Here is a 12,633-nt window from a genome sequence, read left to right as displayed (position 1 = left end):
TTGAGATCCCTTGTTGAATTTGCTTTAGTCAGCCAAGATGTGGCTGTTGACTCAATTTCAAAGCAGCTTTGGGCCGTTCAAGTGGCTGGTGAATAGCACTTTCTCTTTGTACGCATTAAAGGTCTAAAGAGTTCTTCATAGGTACTGCTCTGTATGGATTGTTCAAAGATCTGTTGGAAATGCTTATAATGGGATATATAAATTGAGGGCATGCCTTTTCGGTACCCCACTTGCATGGCTGTCTGGCTTGTGGAAGGCGCTGCAAATGCAAGTCAGGATGGCCGAGTGGTCTAAGGCGCTGCGTTCAGGTCGCAGTCTCTTCTGGAGGCGTGGGTTCAAATCCCACTTCTGACAAACCTGTGTTTAATCTTTTTTCTTGAGGGAGAAAATCAGATCATTTCCCTCACATGGGCTTATATGGTTGTCTTTTTGGAAAAGTGCAGTGAGTTTTTTTTCTTGCTATAGCCACTCATGGCCTAAGATGTGTGTTTTTTTTGTTCGCACTATCTTTCTCACTATGTAGATGAACAAGCAACATGTGGTCAGGATGGCCGAGTGGTCTATGGCGCTGCATTAAGGCCGCAGTCTCTCCTAGAGGTGTGGGTTAGAATCCCACTTCTGACAAAACTTTAAGTCCATTTTGTCTCTGCGTTCCTTCAGAATCTCAGCTAAAAATTGGCAGTGCATATAATATCTGAATAAGTACCAAACTTCAGTTTCAACTGCAAATGAATTTGCCCAATTCTGTCTTCAAGCTCGTATATTATTCTTCTAGCACTAGTCGTGTTTTATGTGTTTTTTGGGGGGTGCCTAAAAAATCCCTTTTATTGAAGAAATGGCTTACATTCAGTCTTGCGATATTTTTGGTTTCCAATAAGTAGATTTTTAATTTTATGTAACCTCATTTTCTAATGCTCCATTCAAGAGATGTTTCCACTATGAAATGAAGAGCGAGGGGAAAGAGCACAAATGATAGAGCGAGTGAGTGAGATGGGGTGTTGAGGAAGGAGAGAATGAAACAAAGACAGAGTGAGTGAACGGCAGGTAGGCATAGAAGAGGAGACTACAAGAGGAGACTAGAAGTGAAGGTGACTTGCTTTTCCCTGCTCTTGACCTCCCACCCATCTCAAACCAATCACAAACATGCCTTCTATGCAACGTTGGTACGCAGAACTTCACTCCTCAGCCAGTGAGGGTGAGTCCCAAGCCAGGGGCTAGAAAGCAAAAGAATGGATGTGCTCAGACGTTCCTTGCTAGGGACAGTTGATCTGAAACAAGGCCTGCTCTCTTGTTTCCAGCAAGGATCTAGAAATTCAGCATGAATCTGCAAGGCACATTGACAGCATAAATTTGCATAAACTGCCCCACCTTCTGCCTTCCTACTTCCTGCGCAGTAGTTGTTTGTGTATAGAGAGAGAGGTCGCAGGCAAGGTAATTTTGTGAGTAGGATACAGAACCCTAAATAGCTGGTGAGAGGTATAAGTTATTCTAAAAGCATAAAAACAGTACACCTGTGAAATGAAATGCTTTCATATGTGATCTTCTGTGTTTATTGTCCTGTGCAAAAAGTTGCACCTTGTGTTTGAAATTATTTCAAGCTTGCATGGACGCAGAAATTTCTGAGTGACTTTTATACATTTCTTAGGACTCTTCACTGTCAGGATGGCCGAGTGGTCTAAGGTGCTGTGTCTAGTCTGCAATCTCCTCTGGAGGCGTGGGTTCGAATCCCACTTCTGACATGACTTTTGGAGATATAATCTTCTTCATCAGGATAACATCTGATGGAAGTTGCATCTGTTCGTCTTCACCTGGGACGTTATTCCGTCCTCGTAGAGTCAAGAGAGCTTGGGTTTCTCATATATTTCTGTTGTACAAAGTCTTGCTGATAAAGTGCAATCCTTACCAAATGAGCTTAGGACCCATGTAAGAGCTCATCTAGAAGAGTCATGCTCTTGTATTCCCTGGCCAGCCAGGCCATGCAAATTTGGAAGAATGCCAAGCACCTGGTAGACAGCTGGACTCCAGCACACTTACAGCAATTTCCTCAGGGCTGTGATCAGGGGCTGCTTAGATTTGCGTATTCCACCCTATGTTGTGACATTGAGATCCCTTGTTGAATTTGCTTTAGTCAGCCAAGATGTGGCTGTTGACTCAATTTCAAAGCAGCTTTGGGCCGTTCAAGTGGCTGGTGAATAGCACTTTCTCTTTGTACGCATTAAAGGTCTAAAGGGTTCTTCATAGGTACTGCTCTGTATGGATTGTTCAAAGATCTGTTGGAAATGCTTATAATGGGATAAATAAATTGAGGGCATGCCTTTTCGGTACCCCACTTGCATGGCTGTCTGGCTTGTGGAAGGCGCTGCAAATGCAAGTCAGGATGGCCGAGTGGTCTAAGGCGCTGCGTTCAGGTTGCAGTCTCTTCTGGAGGCGTGGGTTCAAATCCCACTTCTGACAAACCTGTGTTTAATCTTTTTTCTTGAGGGAGAAAATCAGATCATTTCCCTCACATGGGCTTATATGGTTGTCTTTTTGGAAAAGTGCAGTGAGTTTTTTTTCTTGCTATAGCCACTCATGGCCTAAGATGTGTGTTTTTTTTGTTCGCACTATCTTTCTCACTATGTAGATGAACAAGCAACATGTGGTCTGGATGGCCGAGTGGTCTATGGCGCTGTATTAAGGCCGCAGTCTCTCCTAGAGGTGTGGGTTAGAATCCCACTTCTGACAAAACTTTAAGTCCATTTTGTCTCTGCGTTCCTTCAGAATCTCAGCTAAAAATTGACAGTGCATATAATATCTGAATAAGTACCAAACTTGTTTCAACTGCAAATGAATTTGCCCAATTCTGTCTTCAAGCTCGTATAATATTCTTCTAGCACTAGTGGTGTTTTATATGTTTTTTGGGGGGTGCCTAAAAAATCCCTTTTATTGAAGAAATGGCTTACATTCAGTCTTGTGATATTTTTGGTTTCCAATAAGTAGATTTTTAATTTTATGTAACCTCATTTTCTAATGCTCCATTCAAGAGATGTTTCCACTATGAAATGAAGAGCAAGGGGCAAGAGCACGAATGATAGAGCGAGTGAGTGAGATGGGGTGTTGAGGAAGGAGAGAATGAAACAAAGACAGAGTGAGTGAACGGCATGTAGGCATAGAAGAGGAGACTAGAAGTGAAGATGACTTGCTTTTCCCTGATTTTGACCTCCCACCCATCTCAAACCAATCACAAACATACCTTCTATGCAACGTTGGTATGCAGAACTTCACTCCTCAGCCAGTGAGGGTGAGTCCCAAGCCAGGGGCTAGAGAGCAAAAGAATGGATGTGCTCAGACGTTCCTTGCTAGGGACAGTTGATCTGAAACAAGGCCTGCTCTCTTGTTTCCAGCAAGGATCTAGAAATTCTGCATGAATCTGCAAGGCACATTGACAGCATAAATTTGCATAAACTGCCCCACCTTCTGCCTTCCTACTTCCTGAGCAGTAGTTGTTTGTGTATAGAGAGAGAGTTCGCAGGCAAGGTAATTTTGTGAGTAGGATACAGAACCCTAAATAGCTGGTGAGAGGTATAAGTTATTCTAAAAGCATAAAAACAGTACACCTGTGAAATGAAATGCTTTCATATGTGATCTTCTATGTTTATTGTCCTGTGCAAAAAGTTGCACCTTGTGTTTGAAAGTTGGAATTATTTCAAGCTTGCATGGATGCAGAAATTTCTGAGTGACTTTTATACATTTCTTAGGACTCTTCACTGTCAGGATGGCCGAGTGGTCTAAGGCGCTGTGTTTAGGCCTCAGTCTCCTCTGGAGGCGTGGGTTCGAATCCCACTTCTGACATGACTTTTGGAGATATAATCTTCTTCATCAGGATAACATCTGATGGAAGTTGCATCTGTTCGTCTTCACCTGGGACGTTATTCCGTCCTCGTAGAGTCAAGAGAGCTTGGGTTTCTCATATATTTCTGTTGTACAAAGTCTTGCTGATAAAGTGCAATCCTTACCAAATGATTTTAGGACCCATGTAAGAGCTCATCTAGAAGAGTCATGCTCTTGTATTCCCTGGCCAGCCAGGCCATGCAAATTTGGAAGAATGCCAAGCACCTGGTAGACAGCTGGACTCCAGCACACTTACAGCAATTTCCTCAGGGCTGTGATCAGGGGCTGCTTAGATTTGCGTATTCCACCCTATGTTGTGACATTGAGATCCCTTCTTGAATTTGCTTTAGTCAGCCAAGATGTGGCTGTTGACTCAATTTCAAAGCAGCTTTGGGCCGTTCAAGTGGCTGGTGAATAGCACTTTCTCTTTGTACACATTAAAGGTCTAAAGAGTTCTTCATAGGTACTGCTCTGTATGGATTGTTCAAAGATCTGTTGGAAATGCTTATAATGGGATAAATAAATTGAGGGCATGCCTTTTTCGGTACCCCACTTGCATGGCTGTCTGGCTTGTGGAAGGTGCTGCAAAAGAAAGTTAGGATGGCCGAGTGGTCTAAGGCGCTGCGTTCAGGTCGCAGACTCTTCTGGAGGCGTGGGTTCAAATCCCACTTCTGACAAACCTGTGTTTAATCTTTTTTCTTGAGGGAGAAAATCAGATCATTTCCCTCACATGGGCTTATATGGTTGTCTTTTTGGAAAAGTGCAGGGAGTTTTTTTTCTTGCTATAGCCACTCATGGCCTAAGATGTGTGTTTTTTTTGTTCGCACTATCTTTCTCACTATGTAGATGAACAAGCAACATGTGGTCAGGATGGCCGAGTGGTCTAAGGCGCTGCGTTAAGGCCGCAGTCTCTCCTAGAGGTGTGGGTTCGAATCCCACTTCTGACAAAACTTTAAGTCCATTTTGTCTCTGCGTTCCTTCAGAATCTCAGCAAAAAATTGGCAGTGCATATAATATCTGAATAAGTACCAAACTTCAGTTTCAACTGCAAATGAATTTGCCCAATTCTGTCTTCAAGCTCGTATAATATTCTTCTAGCACTAGTGGTGTTTTATGTGTTTTTTGGGGGGTGCCTAAAAAATCCCTTTTATTGAAGAAATGGCTTACATTCAGTCTTGCGATATTTTTGGTTTCCAATAAGTAGATTTTTAATTTTATGTAACCTCATTTTCTAATGCTTCATTCAAGAGATGTTTCCACTATGAAATGAAGAGCGAGGGGAAAGAGCACAAATGATAGAGCGAGTGAGTGAGATGGGGTGTTGAGGAAGGAGAGAATGAAACAAAGACAGAGTGAGTGAACGGCGGGTAGGCATAGAAGAGGAGACTAGAAGTGAAGGTGACTTGCTTTTCCCTGCTCTTGACCTCCCACCCATCTCAAACCAATCACAAACATACCTTCCATGCAACATTGGTACGCAGAACTTCACTCCTCAGCCAGTGAGGGTGAGTCCCAAGCCAGGGGCTAGAAAGCAAAAGAATGGATGTGCTCAGACGATCCTTGCTAGGGACAATTGATCTGAAACAAGGCCTGCTCTCTTGTTTTCAGCAAGGATCTAGAAATTCTGCATGAATCTGCAAGGCACATTGACAGCATAAATTTGCATAAACTGCCCCACCTTCTGCCTTCCTACTTCCTGCGCAGTAGTAGTTTGTGTATAGAGAGAGAGGTCGCAGGCAAGGTAATTTTGTGAGTAGGATACAGAACCCTAAATAGCTGGTGAGAGGTATAAGTTATTCTAAAAGCATAAAAACAGTACACCTGTGAAATGAAATGCTTTCATATGTGATCTTCTGTGTTTATTGTCCTGTGCAAAAAGTTGCACCTTGTGTTTGAAGTTTGAAATTATTTCAAGCTTGCATGGACGCAGACATTTATGAGTGACTTTTATACATTTCTTAGGACTCTTCACTGTCAGGATGGCCGAGTGGTCTAAGGTGCTGTGTCTAGTCTGCAATCTCCTCTGGAGACGTGGGTTCGAATCCCACTCTGACATGACTTTTGGAGATATAATCTTCTTCATCAGGATAACATCTGATGGAAGTTGCATCTGTTCGTCTTCACCTGGGACGGTATTCCGTCCTCGTAGAGTCAAGAGAGCTTGGGTTTCTCATATATTTCTGTTGTACAAAGTCTTGCTGATAAAGTGCAATCCTTACCAAATGATTTTAGGACCCATGTAAGGGATCATCTAGAAGAGTCATGCTCTTGTATTCCCTGGCCAGCCAGGCCATGCAAATTTGGAAGAATGCCAAGCACCTGGTAGACAGCTGGACTCCAGCACACTTACAGCAATTTCCTCAGGGCTGTGATCAGGGGCTGCTTAGATTTGCGTATTCCACCCTATGTTGTGACATTGAGATCCCTTGTTGAATTTGCTTTAGTCAGCCAAGATGTGGCTGTTGACTCAATTTCAAAGCAGCTTTGGGCCGTTCAAGTGGCTGGTGAAAAGCACTTTCTCTTTGTACGCATTAAAGGTCTAAAGAGTTCTTCATAGGTACTGCTCTGTATGGATTGTTCAAAGATCTGTTGGAAATGCTTATAATGGGATAAATAAATTGAGGGCATGCCTTTTCGGTACCAAACTTGCATGGCTGTCTGGCTTGTGGAAGGTGCGGCAAATGCAAGTCAGGATGGCCGAGTGGTCTAAGGCGCTGCGTTCAGGTCGCAGTCTCCTCTGGAGGCGTGGGTTCAAATCCCACTTCTGACAAACCTGTGTTTAATCTTTTTTCTTGAGGGAGAAAATCAGATCATTTCCCTCACATGGGCTTATATGGTTGTCTTTTTGGAAAAGTGCAGTGAGTTTTTTTCTTGCTATAGCCACTCATGGCCTAAGATGTGTGTTGTTTTTTGTTCACACTATCTTTCTCACTATGTAGAATGACAAGCAACATTTGGTCAGCATGGCAGAGTGGTCTAAGGTGCTGCGTTAAGGCTGGAGGCGTGGGTTCAAATCCCACTTCTGACAAAACTTTAAGTCCATTTTGTCTCTGCGTTCCTTCAGAATCTCAGCTAAAAATTGACAGTGCATATAATATCTGAATAAGTACCAAACTTGTTTCAACTGCAAATGAATTTGCCCAATTCTGTCTTCAAGCTCGTATAATATTCTTCTAGAACTAGTGGTGTTTTATATGTTTTTTGGGGGGTGCCTAAAAAATCCCTTTTATTGAAGAAATGGCTTACATTCAGTCTTGTGATATTTTTGGTTTCCAATAAGTAGATTTTTAATTTTATGTAACCTCATTTTCTAATGCTCCATTCAAGAGATGTTTCCACTATGAAATGAAGAGCAAGGGGCAAGAGCACGAATGATAGAGCGGGTGAGTGAGATGGGGTGTTGAGGAAGGAGAGAATGAAACAAAGACAGAGTGAGTGAACGGCATGTAGGCATAAAAGAGGAGACTAGAAGTGAGGGTGACTTGCTTTTCCCTGATTTTGACCTCCCACCCATCTCAAACCAATCACAAACATACCTTCTATGCAACGTTGGTATGCAGAACTTCACTCCTCAGCCAGTGAGGGTGAGTCCCAAGCCAGGGGCTAGAGAGCAAAAGAATGGATGTGCTCAGACGTTCCTTGCTAGGGACAGTTGATCTGAAACAAGGCCTGCTCTCTTGTTTCCAGCAAGGATCTAGAAATTCTGCATGAATCTGCAAGGCACATTGACAGCATAAATTTGCATAAACTGCCCCACCTTCTGCCTTCCTACGTCCTGAGCAGTAGTTGTTTGTGTATAGAGAGAGAGGTCGCAGGCAAGGTAATTTTGTGAGTAGGATACAGAACCCTAAATAGCTGGTGAGAGGTATAAGTTATTCTAAAAGCATAAAAACAGTACATCTGTGAAATGAAATGCTTTCATATGTGATCTTCTATGTTTATTGTCCTGTGCAAAAAGTTGCACCTTGTGTTTGAAGGTTGAAATTATTTCAAGCTTGCATGGATGCAGAAATTTCTGAGTGACTTTTATACATTTCTTAGGACTCTTCACTGTCAGGATGGCCGAGTGGTCTAAGGCGCTGTGTTTAGGCCGCAGTCTCCTCTGGAGGCGTGGGTTCGAATCCCACTTCTGACATGACTTTTGGAGATATAATCTTCTTCATCAGGATAACATCTGATGGAAGTTGCATCTGTTCGTCTTCACCTGGGACGTTATTCCGTCCTCGTAGAGTCAAGAGAGCTTGGGTTTCTCATATATTTCTGTTGTACAAAGTCTTTCTGATAAAGTGCAATCCTTACCAAATGATTTTAGGACCCATGTACGAGCTCATCTAGAAGAGTCATGCTCTTGTATTCCCTGGCCAGCCAGGCCATGCAAATTTGGAAGAATGCCAAGCACCTGGTAGACAGCTGGACTCCAGCACACTTACAGCAATTTCCTCAGGGCTGTGATCAGGGGCTGCTTAGATTTGCGTATTTCACCCTATGTTGTGACATTGAGATCCCTTCTTGAATTTGCTTTAGTCAGCCAAGATGTGGCTGTTGACTCAATTTCAAAGCAGCTTTGGGCCGTTCAAGTGGCTGGTGAATAGCACTTTCTCTTTGTACACATTAAAGGTCTAAAGAGTTCTTCATAGGTACTGCTCTGTATGGATTGTTCAAAGATCTGTTGGAAATGCTTATAATGGGATAAATAAATTGAGGGCATGCCTTTTTCGGTACCCCACTTGCATGGCTGTCTGGCTTGTGGAAGGTGCTGCAAAAGAAAGTCAGGATGGCCGAGTGGTCTAAGGCGCTGCGTTCAGGTCGCAGACTCTTCTGGAGGCGTGGGTTCAAATCCCACTTCTGACAAACCTGTGTTTAATTTTTTTTCTTGAGGGAGAAAATCAGATCATTTCCCTCACATGGGCTTATATGGTTGTCTTTTTGGAAAAGTGCAGTGAGTTTTTTTTCTTGCTATAGCCACTCATGGCCTAAGATGTGTGTTTTTTTTGTTCGCACTATCTTTCTCACTATGTAGATGAACAAGCAACATGTGGTCAGGATGGCCGAGTGGTCTAAGGCGCTGCGTTATGGCCGCAGTCTCTCCTAGAGGTGTGGGTTCGAATCCCACTTCTGACAAAACTTTAAGTCCATTTTGTCTCTGCGTTCCTTCAGAATCTCAGCAAAAAATTGGCAGTGCATATAATATCTGAATAAGTACCAAACTTCAGTTTCAACTGCAAATGAATTTGCCCAATTCTGTCTTCAAGCTCGTATAATATTCTTCTAGCACTAGTGGTGTTTTATGTGTTTTTTGGGGGGTGCCTAAAAAATCCCTTTTATTGAAGAAATGGCTTACATTCAGTCTTGCGATATTTTTGGTTTCCAATAAGTAGATTTTTAATTTTATGTAACCTCATTTTCTAATGCTTCATTCAAGAGATGTTTCCACTATGAAATGAAGAGCGAGGGGAAAGAGCACAAATGATAGAGCGAGTGAGTGAGATGGGGTGTTGAGGAAGGAGAGAATGAAACAAAGACAGAGTGAGTGAACGGCAGGTAGGCATAGAAGAGGAGACTAGAAGTGAAGGTGACTTGCTTTTCCCTGCTCTTGACCTCCCACCCATCTCAAACCAATCACAAACATACCTTCCATGCAACATTGGTACGCAGAACTTCACTCCTCAGCCAGTGAGGGTGAGTCCCAAGCCAGGGGCTAGAAAGCAAAAGAATGGATGTGCTCAGACGATCCTTGCTAGGGACAATTGATCTGAAACAAGGCCTGCTCTCTTGTTTTCAGCAAGGATCTAGAAATTCTGCATGAATCTGCAAGGCACATTGACAGCATAAATTTGCATAAACTGCCCCACCTTCTGCCTTCCTACTTCCTGCGCAGTAGTAGTTTGTGTATAGAGAGAGAGGTCGCAGGCAAGGTAATTTTGTGAGTAGGATACAGAACCCTAAATAGCTGGTGAGAGGTATAAGTTATTCTAAAAGCATAAAAACAGTACACCTGTGAAATGAAATGCTTTCATATGTGATCTTCTGTGTTTATTGTCCTGTGCAAAAAGTTGCACCTTGTGTTTGAAGTTTGAAATTATTTCAAGCTTGCATGGACGCAGACATTTCTGAGTGACTTTTATACATTTCTTAGGACTCTTCACTGTCAGGATGGCCGAGTGGTCTAAGGTGCTGTGTCTAGTCTGCAATCTCCTCTGGAGACGTGGGTTCGAATCCCACTCTGACATGACTTTTGGAGATATAATCTTCTTCATCAGGATAACATCTGATGGAAGTTGCATCTGTTCGTCTTCACCTGGGACGGTATTCCGTCCTCGTAGAGTCAAGAGAGCTTGGGTTTCTCATATATTTCTGTTGTACAAAGTCTTGCTGATAAAGTGCAATCCTTACCAAATGATTTTAGGACCCATGTAAGAGATCATCTAGAAGAGTCATGCTCTTGTATTCCCTGGCCAGCCAGGCCATGCAAATTTGGAAGAATGCCAAGCACCTGGTAGACAGCTGTACTCCAGCACACTTACAGCAATGTCCTCAGGGCTGTGATCAGGGGCTGCTTAGATTTGCGTATTCCACCCTATGTTGTGACATTGAGATCCCTTGTTGAATTTGCTTTAGTCAGCCAAGATGTGGCTGTTGACTCAATTTCAAAGCAGCTTTGGGCCGTTCAAGTGGCTGGTGAATAGCACTTTCTCTTTGTACGCTTTAAAGGTCTAAAGAGTTCTTCATAGGTACTGCTCTGTATGGATTGTTCAAAGATCTGTTGGAAATGCTTATAATAGGATAAATAAATTGAGGGCATGCCTTTTCGGTACCAAACTTGCATGGCTGTCTGGCTTGTGGAAGGTGCTGCAAATGCAAATCAGGATGGCCGAGTGGTCTAAGGCGCTGTGTTCAGGTCGCAGTCTCTTGTGGAGGCGTGGGTTCAAATCCCACTTCTGACAAACCTGTATTTAACCTTCTTTTTTCTTGAGGGAGAAAATCAGATCATTTTCCTCACATGGGCTTATATGGTTGTCTTTTTGGAAAAGTGCAGTGAGTTTTTTCTTGCTATAGCCACTCATGGCCTAAGATGTGTGTTGTTTTTTGTTCACACTATCTTTCTCACTATGTAGATGGACAAGCAACATTTGGTCAGCATGGCCGAGTGGTCTAAGGTGCTGCGTTAAGGCTGGAGGCGTAGGTTCGAATCCCACTTCTGACAAAACTTTAAGTCCATTTTGTCTCTGCGTTCCTTCAGAATCTCAGCTAAAAATTGACAGTGCATATAATATCTGAATAAGTACCAAACTTGTTTCAACTGCAAATGAATTTGCCCAATTCTGTCTTCAAGCTCGTATAATATTCTTCTAGCACTAGTGGTGTTTTATATGTTTTTTGGGGGGTGCCTAAAAAATCCCTTTTATTGAAGAAATGGCTTACATTCAGTCTTGTGATATATTTGGTTTCCAATAAGTAGATTTTTAATTTTATGTAACCTCATTTTCTAATGCTCCATTCAAGAGATGTTTCCACTATGAAATGAAGAGCAAGGGGCAAGAGCACGAATGATAGAGCGAGTGAGTGAGATGGGGTGTTGAGGAAGGAGAGAATGAAACAAAGACAGAGTGAGTGAACGGCATGTAGGCATAGAAGAGGAGACTAGAAGTGAAGGTGACTTGCTTTTCCCTGATTTTCACCTCCCACCCATCTCAAACCAATCACAAACATACCTTCTATGCAACGTTGGTATGCAGAACTTCACTCCTCAGCCAGTGAGGGTGAGTCCCAAGCCAGGGGCTAGAGAGCAAAAGAATGGATGTGCTCAGACGTTCCTTGCTAGGGACAGTTGACCTGAAACAAGGCCTGCTCTCTTGTTTCCAGCAAGGATCTAGAAATTCTGCATGAATCTGCAAGGCACATTGACAGCATAAATTTGCATAAACTGCCCCACCTTCTGCCTTCCTACTTCCTGAGCAGTAGTTGTTTGTGTATAGAGAGAGAGTTCGCAGGCAAGGTAATTTTGTGAGTAGGATACAGAACCCTAAATAGCTGGTGAGAGGTATAAGTTATTCTAAAAGCATAAAAACAGTACACCTGTGAAATGAAATGCTTTCATATGTGATCTTCTATGTTTATTGTCCTGTGCAAAAAGTTGCACCTTGTGTTTGAAGGTTGAAATTATTTCAAGCTTGCATGGATGCAGAAATTTCTGAGTGACTTTTATACATTTCTTTGGACTCTTCACTGTCAGGATGGCCGAGTGGTCTAAGGTGCTGTGTTTAGGCCGCAGTCTCCTCTGGAGGCGTGGGTTCGAAGCCCACTTCTGGCATGACTTTTGGAGATATAATCTTCTTCATCAGGATAACATCTGATGGAAGTTGCATCTGTTCGTCTTCACCTGGGACGTTATTCCGTCCTCGTAGAGTCAAGAGAGCTTGGGTTTCTCATATATTTCTGTTGTACAAAGTCTTGCTGATAAAGTGCAATCCTTACCAAATGATTTTAGGACCCATGTAAGAGCTCATCTAGAAGAGTCATGCTCTTGTATTCCCTGGCCAGCCAGGCCATGCAAATTTGGAAGAATGCCAAGCACCTGGTAGACATCTGGACTCCAGCACACTTACAGCAATTTCCTCAGGGCTGTGATCAGGGGTTGCTTAGATTTGCGTATTCCACCCTATGTTGTGACATTGAGATCCCTTGTTGAATTTGCTTTAGTCAGCCAAGATGTGGCTGTTGACTCAATTTCAAAGCAGCTTTGGGCCGTTCAAGTGGCTGGTG

The 12,633-nt window shown here is 42.9% G+C and overlaps 11 non-coding genes across 11 annotated transcripts; all 11 read left to right on the top strand.

Moving 5' to 3' along the window:
- Positions 1 to 271: 271 nt before the first annotated feature.
- On the top strand, positions 272 to 354 carry TRNAL-CAG (transfer RNA leucine (anticodon CAG)). Its single transcript has one exon. It is a non-coding gene; the product is annotated as a tRNA-Leu (tRNA).
- A 1,302-nt stretch (positions 355 to 1,656) lies between these two features.
- TRNAT-AGU (transfer RNA threonine (anticodon AGU)) lies at positions 1,657 to 1,739 on the top strand. The gene has a single exon. It is a non-coding gene; the product is annotated as a tRNA-Thr (tRNA).
- Positions 1,740 to 2,371: 632 nt separating this feature from the next.
- On the top strand, positions 2,372 to 2,454 carry TRNAL-CAG (transfer RNA leucine (anticodon CAG)). The gene has a single exon. It is a non-coding gene; the product is annotated as a tRNA-Leu (tRNA).
- Positions 2,455 to 3,748: 1,294 nt separating this feature from the next.
- On the top strand, positions 3,749 to 3,831 carry TRNAL-UAG (transfer RNA leucine (anticodon UAG)). Its single transcript has one exon. It is a non-coding gene; the product is annotated as a tRNA-Leu (tRNA).
- A 633-nt stretch (positions 3,832 to 4,464) lies between these two features.
- TRNAL-CAG (transfer RNA leucine (anticodon CAG)) lies at positions 4,465 to 4,547 on the top strand. Its single transcript has one exon. It is a non-coding gene; the product is annotated as a tRNA-Leu (tRNA).
- Positions 4,548 to 4,734: 187 nt separating this feature from the next.
- TRNAL-AAG (transfer RNA leucine (anticodon AAG)) lies at positions 4,735 to 4,817 on the top strand. Its single transcript has one exon. It is a non-coding gene; the product is annotated as a tRNA-Leu (tRNA).
- Positions 4,818 to 6,557: 1,740 nt separating this feature from the next.
- On the top strand, positions 6,558 to 6,640 carry TRNAL-CAG (transfer RNA leucine (anticodon CAG)). Its single transcript has one exon. It is a non-coding gene; the product is annotated as a tRNA-Leu (tRNA).
- Positions 6,641 to 7,922: 1,282 nt separating this feature from the next.
- Positions 7,923 to 8,005, top strand: TRNAL-UAG (transfer RNA leucine (anticodon UAG)). Its single transcript has one exon. It is a non-coding gene; the product is annotated as a tRNA-Leu (tRNA).
- A 633-nt stretch (positions 8,006 to 8,638) lies between these two features.
- On the top strand, positions 8,639 to 8,721 carry TRNAL-CAG (transfer RNA leucine (anticodon CAG)). The gene has a single exon. It is a non-coding gene; the product is annotated as a tRNA-Leu (tRNA).
- Positions 8,722 to 8,908: 187 nt separating this feature from the next.
- On the top strand, positions 8,909 to 8,991 carry TRNAH-AUG (transfer RNA histidin (anticodon AUG)). The gene has a single exon. It is a non-coding gene; the product is annotated as a tRNA-His (tRNA).
- A 3,107-nt stretch (positions 8,992 to 12,098) lies between these two features.
- Positions 12,099 to 12,181, top strand: TRNAL-UAG (transfer RNA leucine (anticodon UAG)). Its single transcript has one exon. It is a non-coding gene; the product is annotated as a tRNA-Leu (tRNA).
- The last annotated feature ends 452 nt before the right edge of the window (positions 12,182 to 12,633 follow it).

Source organism: Lissotriton helveticus, chromosome 8 (genome assembly GCF_964261635.1).
Source record: "Lissotriton helveticus chromosome 8, aLisHel1.1, whole genome shotgun sequence".
Taxonomy (NCBI): domain Eukaryota; kingdom Metazoa; phylum Chordata; class Amphibia; order Caudata; family Salamandridae; genus Lissotriton; species Lissotriton helveticus.
This window is presented reverse-complemented; position numbering and strand designations above follow the sequence as displayed.